We start from the raw sequence: 12314 nt of genomic DNA on the forward strand, positions 1-12314 counted from the left end.
CGTAGTTTCTCATGGGGCTGGGTTCTCAACCCCTCTCTACTACTTACACTCTAAAATCTGTACCTGCTACGTACCCGACGAAATAAGGGGTTCGTAAGTTGAGAACCGTCTCATTCATGAGGTTCGGGATGCAGCGTGTATAGTTTTAAGCGGTACATAGCGGGTTTGTGAAGTCTCCGACGGCTTGAACCGCCTAACAGCGCCGTGAACCCCCTGTGAACCTTCACCCCTCGGTCACAAAAAAGAAAGAAAAAACAACCCGATGTGTGTACCTCATGAACTTCTCGTCAACGGAAGGCAATCTTTTGCTTTTGGGACGCTGTTGGCAGTGTTCCAGAGAGCCGCTTGCTTGCGTCCGTGTTTTGTCATGTCGTCGTGCCGGCGCGGTCTGAATGGTGTTGTTATACGCGTTTCATATTTCCAGACTGCAACGTGCTTTTGTGGAATGGCACCGGTATGTACCTGGACATCTTGTTATTCGCTACTTACTACACCCTCACCATTGAAATTCTTTGTCGTAGGGATTAAGGGAAACGATAGCATCCGTTGATTTCCAGACTGTAATATGCTTGTGAAGAAAGGCGTTGGTATGCAGCTGCATCTTTTTTACTCGTTGCTCTCTACACGGTCACCATTCATATTCTTTATCGCACGGATCAATAGAAAAGATGCAGTTTTCGTTGGATACAAGTACCACTGTTTAGGGTTAGTCTTAGGCAACAACTGTTTTGATACGCCGATAAAACTTTGCAGGTTATGGTATCTGGCATCAGGAGGAGCTTGGGAAACGGAATGCAGGTAACAGGTGAGCGTGGAAGTCTATCTCCGAGAGGCGAGTTTGCTGATCGCACTTGTTTGTCTCTCCCATATAGATACTTATAAACGGTCACTCCGTCGTTCGTTCTGCTAGGTTGAAGATACAGGTAATTGGTTAGCTCGTTACTCGAGCTTTGTGTGATGTACGCACATAGATGTGAACACTGCCTTATTGCTTGCTTTGAGAGAAATAAATGTTTCGAAATGATTTGTTTGCTTTGTTTTTATTTGTTGATGGCGCAGAGGCGCCGATGGTTGAAAATTCAACGCGAGGGGAGGGAAAGGGTAACTTCTGGAAAACCTCCAAAATGAGAGGGTGATTCGACCTCTTGATCTTAGCGGGTTTGTGATACCCTCTAAATCAGGGGTTACATTATTGCAATTTTTTACCCTCTGAATAGTAGCAGAACGGTACCAGATTTAGAGTGTATACGCACGTCTTGGAAAAGGCATCACTGGAGCTTTAGGTGTTTCAACACTGAAGAGCAGTTCAAACTAACCGAAGTCCGCACATCCCATATATGTACAGGTGAAGTTTTCGAAAATAGCTGAGCCAGGTGTGTCGTTGTCGCCGATGGCTGTGGGGCACTAAAAAAGGAAAAGAAAAATACTTTGTAGATCATGTATAACTCATGACGAAAATTACTATACTATTTATCAATAGGCAATCCATGCTGATTTGCTATTCGAACACCAAAGCACAGGTGTCACAAACGTTTGTAGATCACAGTGAATGAATAGCTGGGACGTGAGGGATAACTAGGTAATGAGCACACATAATTTGATTAACGGCATACCCGAAATGCACAATTTACGGCACCGCACCGCACTATGAAACGCCTCTAACGTTACAGAGTGACTTCTAAATGTTGTAATACACTTCACACGATAAACCTGCATTACTTCCTTCAGTAACAAAATGTAGCCAAACTTGTCTTACCGTTCACCTGCGGGACATCGGAAGAAGGAGTGCCGACTTCCTCACGAACGATTTCTACGTCCTTTGGAGATGCAAGGATTCCCTGTCATGTCCCTCTTTCCAGTGTTGCGATCATCAGATGGATCAGCGATTCCGTGTTCACATTAGCCGTTTACGAGAGTTCGCCACAACATATATAGAAAGCATTCAAAACCACCGAAACTACCCGCTAGCGTCTGTGTGTCTGCGAGCTAGTGATGGGCAGTGAGTGAATGATTCGTTCTTGGTGAACGAATCAGTAGCTTGAGCTGAGTGAATCGATTCACCTTCCCTAAAAAGATTCGTTCATTGATTCACCTTCAATGAGGGTCCTCGAAAACTACAAAAAAGAGGAAACACTGATTTCAAAACATTTGACGAGGTCAGCGCGGCGCCATCTCTGAATGCGAACCGCAATCACAGCACACATCCGCAGTGACGTTGGTGACGTGTGCATGCGCGCACACGGTGTGGTCGTGTGGGCGGGCGCATGGTGGGGGCGCACAGCAGCGCGCAAGCGAGACTGAATCAAACGAATCAAATGAATCGGTCTGAACCTTTTGATGCTTTTGATTCAGTTCAGAGGCGTATGGATCACGGTTGGCTGCTGCGCTGCTACTCCCCTTGAGTCGAGGTGACTCGTTTGCTGTGCGTTTTAGATCACTGATTCATGTAGCAGTCCGTTCGCTTCGGACAGTTCAAGTTCGAGGGAGAACCTTTGTATGGTTGTGCGGCTCACCGATTCATTGAGTGCTCCATTTGCGATGGAGGTCGGTTAGGTGGTTCGGTTGTGCGCTGTGCTCGTGTGGCTCACTAACTAGTTTTCTGATCCGTTCGCTTCGCGCCATTGGCTGGCGGGAGTGTCTGGCTCGCTGAGTCATGGTGTGACTCGTTCTCTTCGGGCTATTCTGAGACTGTTCGTTCGCGCTTTATGGCATTATCCGCGGAATGGTTTGACCGCTCCGGATTGAGTGAGTGGGAATGGGGCTTGGACTGGTTTGCTCTGGACTGTTTGGTGTTCCGCGGCTGATCCTTTACGGGGATGGATCCGTTCGCTAGGTAACGAGTTAATTATATTGTTGCGGTGGATAAAGAGGAGGCTATTGGGCCGGGCATGGACACGTGCGCTGGTGCAAGGAGAATGGTGTCTGACGGGTTTGGCCAGAACGGACTTCGAACCCTCCCTGCGAGCTTGTAACAATTGGTGTCAGAAGTGGGATTAGAATGCCTCCACGTCGACGTAGGCAGCCTCCTCCTGACGTTGCTCCAGCGGAGTGTTCGTCCGGTGACTCGGGATTCGTCACGCTGGATCAATTACGGACTCTACTTCAGGAGAACACGCGCAGCCTGATAGAGCGAATGCGGACGGAGTTCTCTGACACGGCACGTCAGCCTGAAGAGCCTGGCCGTGATGAGATTCATCTACCGCCGTCGTTTCCGTTGGGCAGTGCGAGTACACGCGTTGGAGAAACTCCTGGAACCCTGGGCCTGGGTCGTCTTCCAACGAGGTCTGCTGTCACCGCAAAGCCGGATAAATTCAATGGTGATATCCCGTGAAGCAGCTATTTGGCGCAGTTCGAGGTAGTGGCAGGTGCTAATGAGTGGTCAGACGACCAGAAGGCATGTCACCTTGTCTCATCTCTGCGAGGATCTGCACTCTCGGTGCTCCAGGCTCTGCCCGACCCCGAGAGGCGGAGCTTCACGCACTTGACGGCGGCCCTCGAGCAACGTTTCGGAGATCGTCACCAGCGAGGCCTCTTCCATGCGCAACTGAGAAGCCGAGTCCAGCTCCCAAAGGAGTCATTGAGTGAGCTCGCTTTCGACATTGACAGGAAAGTTCGAGTCGTTTTCGCCGACTGTGCCCAGGATGTGCACCACTACTCCACCTGACCCCAACCCCTATGTCCTGTGTCGTCGGACTGTCATGGTGCCACCGTATGCCAAAGTGATTGTTCCTGGAACGGCGCCGTCCAAGCAACAATGCAAGGTCTCCATTGTCGAGCAGTGCTTGGAAGGGCCTCCAACCGCTGGCATCATCGTTGCTCGCAGCCTGGTTCGTCACGCGCATCCATTGGTACCAATCCGTATCCTCAACGTCACTCCCTCACCCATTGTGCTTCAGCGAGGACAACGCCTAGCGAGGTGTAGTCAGGTCGTGGAGATACACCCCGCTACCGGAGAAGACAGTGCCGCAGATCCCTCCGCCTGTGGTGATTCATGTCTAGCTAGCTATATCGACGAGCTTGTCAACAGTACAGAGCCGGTGCTTTCACAGAGCCACAAACAGAAGATACGCTCCCTCTTTCTAGAGTTTCACGATGTTTTCTCGTTTGCTGCCGCTGACCATGGCAAGACCACCGCCGCTTCGCACCGTATCGACACTGGTACCTCACGTCCCATCAAGCAGGTGCCCCGACGACTACCACTGAGTAGCCTCGGGGAAGTCGACCAGCTCATCCAAGACATGAGGAGTCAAGACGTGATCGAGCCCTCTTGTAGTCCCTGGGCGTCGCCCATAGTGCTCGTCAAAAAGAAGGACGGTTCCACACGATTTTGTGTGGACTACCGGCGCCTAAATGAAGTTACGAAGAAGGACTCTTATCCATTGCCCCGCATTGACGACACTTTACATACGTTGGCAGGTGCGACGTGCTTCTCCACCCTGGACTTACGCAGCGGTTATTGGCAGGTTGAAGTAGCCCCGGAGGACAAGGAGAAGACGGCATTCACCACAGGCCGAGGACTGTGGCAATTTAAAGTTATGCCATTCGGCTTATGCAATGCGCCTGCGACGTTCCAACGACTTATGGAAACTGTCTTGTCTGGGCTACCTCCTGAGGTCTGCTTGGTATATATTGACGACATCATCGTACACAGCAGGACATTGACTGAGCACATAGATCGCTTGCGGCGGGTCTTTCACAGACTACGTACGGCTCATCTGAAGCTCAATCCTAAAAAGTGCAAGTTTCTCAAGCCTTCCGTCGTCTACCTGGGACACCGTGTTTCACCAGCTGGAGTGCAAGCTGACGCAGCAAAAGTTGAGTGCATCCAGTCCTGGCCTGTGCCAACAGACAAGCCTGCCCTCAGAACGTTTCTGGGTTTCTGCTCCTATTATCGTCGTTTTGTTCCGCACTTCGCGGAATTAGCTGATCCCCTCTACCAGTTGCTCAACAAGACACGCACCTTTGATTGGCCATCCGCTTGCAACCAAGCGTTCATTGCTCTGAAATCCTGTCTAACGGAGCCACCAGCACTAGCGTTCCCCTTGCCGGACGCTCCATTTATCTTGGACACTGACGCTAGCCAGACCGGCATAGGGGCCGTCCTGTCGCAGGTGCAGGAAGGCGAGGAGAAGATGGTGGCATGCTTCAGCAGAGCACTTCGAAAACCGGAGAGGAACTACTGTGTGACACGGAAAGAATTGTTGGCCGTAGTCAAATCGGTACAGCATTTCCATCATTACCTTTATGGGCGCCACTTTACACTCAGGACTGATCACGCTGCACTCCAGTGGCTGCTCACCTTCCGCAACCCTGAAGGACAAGTCGCGCGCTGGATTCAGACGCTCCAAGAGTACGACTTTACGCCCCAACACCGTCGCGGGCGGGACCATAGCAACGCGGACGCATTGTCGAGGTTGCCTTGTGCCAGCACCGGCGGCCACCACTGCGCTCAGCATGCCCCCCAAACACCTGTCTCAATCTCACAGGCGCATGCCACCTGCGCTGTTCGTATCGACAGCGAAGTCAGCCGCGACAAGATGCGTGGAGCGCAGGAAGCGGATCCAGACATTGGTCCTATCCTTGCCTGGAAGGAGAATGGATCACGTCCTTCGTGGGCGGAAGTCTCACGGGAATCGGAACAACTCAAGAGTTACTGGGCTATTTGGGGATCACTTGAGTTACATGACGATCTCCTGCGTCGCGTATGGGAATCCGCAGACGGGCGAACCGCACGGAGGCAGCTCATACTGCCTGCGGTGTTCAGGCCGAATGTTCTACGCATGATGCACAGCAGTGCTGCAGGAGGCCACTTCGGTGTTAACAAGACCCTTGCAAAGATTCGTGCACGGTACTATTGGCTGGAATACCGGAGGGACGTAGAAGAATGGTGCCGGTCTTGCGACCTCTGCGCATCTCGGAAAGGACCGCGCACCCGAACAAGATCAAAGCTCCAAGAATGTGTTTCCGGGGTGCCATTTGAGAGAGTGGCCCTGGACATTTTAGGACCCTTACCAACGACAACACGTGGCAACAGGTACGTCCTTGTTGTCATGGACTACTTCACTAAGTGGCCCGAGGCGTACGCACTCCCGAACCAAGAGGCGGTTACAGTGACGGAAGCGTTAGTGACCGAATGGGTAGCCCGTTTCGGGGCTCCCATGCAACTACACTCGGACCAGGGTCGTAACTTCGAGTCACAGGTCTTCCACGACATGTGCGGGTACCTTGGCATCGCGAAAACTCGCACTACGCCGTTGCATCCACAGTCTGACGGTATGGTTGAAAGGTTCAACCGTACGATACTGCAGCACATTAGCCTATTCGTGGCCGAGAACCAGAAGAACTGGGACGATCTCATTCCACTCTTCCTGTTGTCCTACCGGACAGCACCCCACGAAGCCACCCGGGAAACGCCGGCAATGATGCTTACTGGCCGCGAATTGCGTCTTCCAAGCGACTTAGCCCTTGCGTCGACTCCAGATACTGAGCATACCGCAACCAGCGCCTCGGCCTACCTTCATACACTGCGCTCACGACTGGAGATTGTCCACAGGTTTGCCAGGCACCACATGCAACAAGCCTTCACCCGTATGAAGACACACTATGACTTGAAAGCGTCTGGCGGTGGATTCTCGGAAGGGCAGTCCGTTTGGTTATATAACCCTACACGGAAACGTGGGCTCTCGCCGAAATTGCAGCGTCCCTGGCACGGACCCTACGTTATAATGAAGCGGCTCAACGACGTGGTGTACCGCATCAAGCTGACGGGACGATCCAGACCTCTAGTTGTCCACGCAGACCGTTTGGCACCATACCGAGGAGCTTCCGCCGCGCCAGCTGTGCGCGACGCGGGATGCCACCGTCAACCGCAACCGGGGGAGGAGGGGGAATAGTGTTGCGGTGGATAAAGAGGAGGCTATTGGGCCGGGCATGGACACGTGCGCTGGTGCAAGGAGAATGGTGTCTGACGGGTTTGGCCAGAACGGACTTCGAACCCTCCCTGCGAGCTTGTAACAATATCATTAAGCGGTCTTAATGACGGTAGCAACCCCGACGCGTCCGTTCGAAAAGGGGTGCAACCGTTGCCGTGCTAGCGCTGTAACCCTTGGTCTTTTTATTAGGATTTGTCCATTTCTCGCCGTATGAAGGCGATAAAACTGGCAACATGAAGTAATGATATATGCATGAAACTGCTCGAGACCCGACTTTAATGAAAGGCGATGTCCGTAGCATATACATTAGCGACAGTATACATTCGGTATGATTTACGTTAGAAAACGGACGGAACACGAATGAACAGGTAATTGTATTGAACAGATGCGACTTGCGTTTTGAGTTCGAATGTTCGAGCTCTGGTTAATACGTTTTTATTTCGTGTTTGGTCATTTCCTATGAGTGTCGTGCTGATTGTGAGTATGTATTGTATTGTATTGTTCATCAACATTAATTTATCTTTAATAAACATATGCCCCCATTAATTTATCTGTCGTTTTTGAGTATGTAATCATAAGCAGAGATAATGACAGCAACGTGCGGTTGCTAGAAAAGCGCCGTTCTTCTCTTGACCTCTTTCTTTATATTAAATGTGAGGTCAGCGATCACATGACCTGACGACGACATTGCGTCACGTGTGTCGTGACGTCACTGAATCACTGAACGAATCTTTTGAACGAATCACTAAAATGAACTGAATCAAATGAATCGATTCACTAAAAAGAGTCGTTTTGCCCATCACTACTGCGAGCACAACGGGCGGAGTCCGAGAGAGCACACGTGACGTGAAACGTTTCCAACCTCCAAGGTTTGTCGTTTCTCCTCCGTTCGGCGGTGCGACCGACCGTTCGGCTCATCGCTCCTCAATCAAATGACTCTCGCCCAATCAGCGCGAAGTAAGACTGACGTCAGTTCTCGGAGACCAATGAGCATCCACATATTTACACATATATCACGCAGCCAATTAGGGATTTTCCGAGTGGCTGCGCCAGTGGCGACATTGTTTTAGAAGCGGCGCGTTTCGCTGAAGTGCCGACGGCTGGAATAGCCCACTCGTTTATCCGAGGAGGAAGGAAAACAAGGAGGGAACACGACCGCTTCTTTCCGAATCACGAAAGTGTAGTGGAAGTGACGACATATAGTACACGTCATGAGGACGTCATATTGATAAGGTGACCGGAACCAGCCAATGTGCGGTGATCGATGATTCACCACAACTGGGACAAACCAACTGGGACAGCTGCCGGCGTAGATGAGGTAGTCCGGCACAGATACGAGCGGATACGAGATACTAGCAATAAGATTACTAAGCCGACGAACAAGTGATACGATAAATTTCGTAGCAGTGTCGCTGCACGCTGTGAGCTTTCAAGAGAAACAATGCGCGAGCTTGGACGGAATGAAATCCGACCATGTTCTTGTTCGCGTTATTTATTCAGTGCTGTTTAATTTGGCTCAATAATCCACCTTTTCATTGTCTGTACCGCAGTACTGAATGATAATAACCTGTTGGATGCATCCCGGAAAGTACAGAAAGCACGGTTAGGTTATGCTGCATGTCGTCACTATACGCTGATCAGCAGTGATACGTTATACGCAAGAAGCTGATAAAAATCAGTTTTTCTACTTGTGTTATCCATGAATGTAACCTTCCTTACCCTGATGCCACTTCTTTGTCTCCTGTGATTTATATATATACTGAATGGAACAAAGGTAGCTCCACCGGCCAGCTGTATGCAGTGTGCCTTGCTTTTCTACCTAACACCACATATTCGCCCAATCCATATGAGTTAAAGCGTCGTGTCCCATCACCGGACGATTTACTGTGGAGGATAGCTCATTTTGGCAGTGTTTCCTAGGCATTTCACATGTGGGTACAATACAATAGTGTACATGCACTTAATGTTTTCTTCTTTCATGAGGCACAGGCATATAAGGCAAGTTAGCTGGTGCGAATGCGATGAGGGAAACACCTCCTTGAGTTTGAGAAGTAAGCACAGGGATACGGATGAAGGGGAACATGAAAAAATACAGATGAGACAGACTCAAAACCAGCAACCAGTCTGTCTCGTCTGCTCCTTCGTATTTTTCCGTGTTCCCCATAATCCATGTCCATGTGGTTACTCCTAAATCTCAAGGAGATGTTTCTCTCATCGCATGTTTATGGCTTGTGCAGATGCATGACAGAAGTTATATACATAATCACTATACAGTTGTCTCTGAGCACAGAAAAAACAAAAACAAGCAAACAAAAGGGAGTCGGACTATGCTGAACAGCACCGAAGTCATGTAATATCACTGTCGCAGCTGTCTCCACAATCTCTAGGCATCAACAACTATGCAACAAGGCAACGTATTTGCTCATTCCAAGCAGCTGAGAAGTCCTAATTTACTTACTTTAAACTGAGTCAGCTTTGTGAACATGTGCCTCACCCCTTTTACGTGAATTTTTTGTGTTGTTTCCTTGCTAATGTGATGAAGCCTTATGTGAGCCTTATGTTCTCTGCTACGCATTGTACAAGATGGACTTTGATCGAACACGTGATCATGGAGCAAGAGAAAGAGGCTCCACTCAAGGAATTTGTGGAGCACTTGGGAACTCATTGTTGCAAGGATGTTTTTAACTGTGAGCATATATTCTGCGCTGGCAACCCGGACAAATTGTTCTGATTTCTGTGCGATTTTGATTACGCTTTCAGATGGATAGAGCAGTCATCCTCTGCTCTTTCGATATTATAAGAGCATATGTCGGCTCCTCTGAAGGTGTTGCTGTTAGTGCATTTATGCACGTTTCACACAGCAGGGACTTCTGAAGTTTGCGCACAAAGAATCCTGCTATGTACGTGACTATATCACTCCCCCACATTCTGAAATGGGCCCAGGATCAGGACAGTAATCATCAAAACTTTCAAAGTTTTCTGCACAGCTTGGCAATAGTTGCTTTCGATCACTTGTCCCGTCCAAGACCTCTTCAGAAGGTGCCGCGCTTGTACTCCTCACATGGAGTATTATAGCAATGTGCTCCTGTGGCAAGCAGTTGCCAGTGGTGATGTCTCGGACTTCGTTTTGCACAATCAGTCGCTTGAACGCTGCGGCGAACTGCTGGGCATTAGGATTGTCGTTGCACCGTCCATGAGATCTGATAGCACCAAAGAAAAGTTCAAGATGATCGTTGCTGACCTTAGGTGATGGGATGTACATCAGCACCTTTTTCTTGACAACCAGTTCATCATAGAGAATGAGTAGGCTTTTCATTGCAATTTTGAAGCCCAGGAATCCAGTCTTTCGATTGGGTAATGGGATGCCATTTGGATGCTCTCTCAAGCTGGACAGGTACGTGTCTCATGCCCAAGAATTAGGGACAAAACGTAAAGCAGGCTTCACCTAAAACGCCTCCCATAGAGCCTGTGTATTTTGGAACGAAAAGCGCGTGCTACATATTCTGCTGGCAGCGCCTTGCATTCGTTCTCTAATGGCATGTTGCCTCTGCCAAGACGAAACTTTTGAGCATTTTTTGGGGCATGAATAGTGGCATCTTCAAGGTTCCATTCGGGTTCCAAATTTTGAACATGTAAAGGAGCCTTCAATCGCCGCATGAACGCGTAGCGGCGAAGCGTACGTTAAAGGCCACGCGCAACCACAGGCTTGGGAAATGGCTCGCCGCAGAAGAGTCTACAACAGATAAAGAAGACAAGTAAGAAATAACAATACGAGGAGCAAAGATTTGTGTGTTACTTCACGGGGTAAGGGTATAGGATATAAAAAGCTAAAAACTTGACAGCTGTTAGGAGAACTGACATCGTTGAGCAAACGTGTGTACATTATGGCTGTTACGAAGTCTGTTGGTATCTGCTAAACTGTGAGAAATCAAACAAAACACAACACAAAGGTGTGGTCGGAGTGAATGGCACAACAAAAACAACAATAAATGATGACAATGAGATGGGGTGTTTCACCGCGGAGGTGCGCACCCTACCCCACCGCACGTGGAACATTATGTGAAGATGATGAATGAAGGATGAAAACACAAGAAAGAACTAAAATGAACGGCAGAAAATAGACCAACGACAGCTTAAGACGACACACACACACACATACATTGGATGGTGATGGGGTGGGCGATTCACCGCCGCTGAGGCGGTACACTGCCGACGACACATGTGCTACTTTGCATTGGAAAATGTGATATCTGAGGCTCTACGATGTGCTAGGGCTGTCAAACCAAGTTTATGGAGGATAGGTTAATAATTATAGACACCAACGCGTCGGTCATAGAGAATGTACAATGAGTCCAAGGGATTCGATGCTGTCATGCGGTCAATCTCTTATCTTTGAAAATTAGTGAAGCTAATTAAGTATACCATTTCAGTTAGCCATCGAACACTGATGCGACCGGCTAGGAAAGATATCCGAGAGGCCAGGTATGGTAGGCGCCCAAACGGCACGCCCGGGGCTCTTCTATAAATTTTTAATAACAACTGTGGCACCTAACAAAGGACAACCTGTATATCCTTATGTGTTTCTGTACTGACTCCCGGAAGAATTCGAGGCTCGTTCGAGTAGACCGAATGTACAATCGTGTTTATAAAATAGCGCAGAAAAAAACAAAACAAAAAAATTGGATATGGTTGCAAAATTTGAGACATACAAAAATAAAAGATTTGACTAAAATTGGCGGGCTAAAGTGTGCCTAACGAACCAACATTCAGTTTGCTTATAGAAACAAGGTATTCTGAGGCACGATAGGTCTATAAGTTGAATGAGTGTTGGCGTGGATATGTCGCGGTGACGTAGATGGTGTCGTCTAGACGAAAAAAAATGCTGGAGGCTTGAAGGCTCGGCAGTGCAGAGAACCTACGGATACGCATGTAAGATGAGGGAAGTAGGACAACCATGCACGCACACGCGTGACGCTCAACTATAAAACCGATCTGTATATTCCGAAACTCCGAGTGGCTGAACACACCGCTTGTATAGACTGCCGGTTTCGTTTCTTCTTTCTTGCTCTCTCCTTTTTCCTTTTTCTTTCTTCCTTTTTTTTTGGGGGGGGGGGGGGCTTATTAATACCTGAAGAGAATTTATGGTACAGCTATAGGATGTCAGGCTTCCTCGCGAACGCAGGAGCCTCTCTCTAGGGAGGAAAGCGCAATTGTAAAAGGCGGTCACGTGTTCCGTTTGTATTATAACACATTACTCTGCTCTCTTTTGATCACAATAATGCTCGTTGCCTCGTCAATGTCATCTGCATTTTTTAGATACTGTAGATATGTCGTTCACCTCGAAACTGCAAAAAAAGTTAAGAAGTCACGGCTTCTGTTGTT

Source organism: Ornithodoros turicata, chromosome 5, assembly GCF_037126465.1.
Source record: "Ornithodoros turicata isolate Travis chromosome 5, ASM3712646v1, whole genome shotgun sequence".
In the NCBI taxonomy this organism is placed as follows: domain Eukaryota; kingdom Metazoa; phylum Arthropoda; class Arachnida; order Ixodida; family Argasidae; genus Ornithodoros; species Ornithodoros turicata.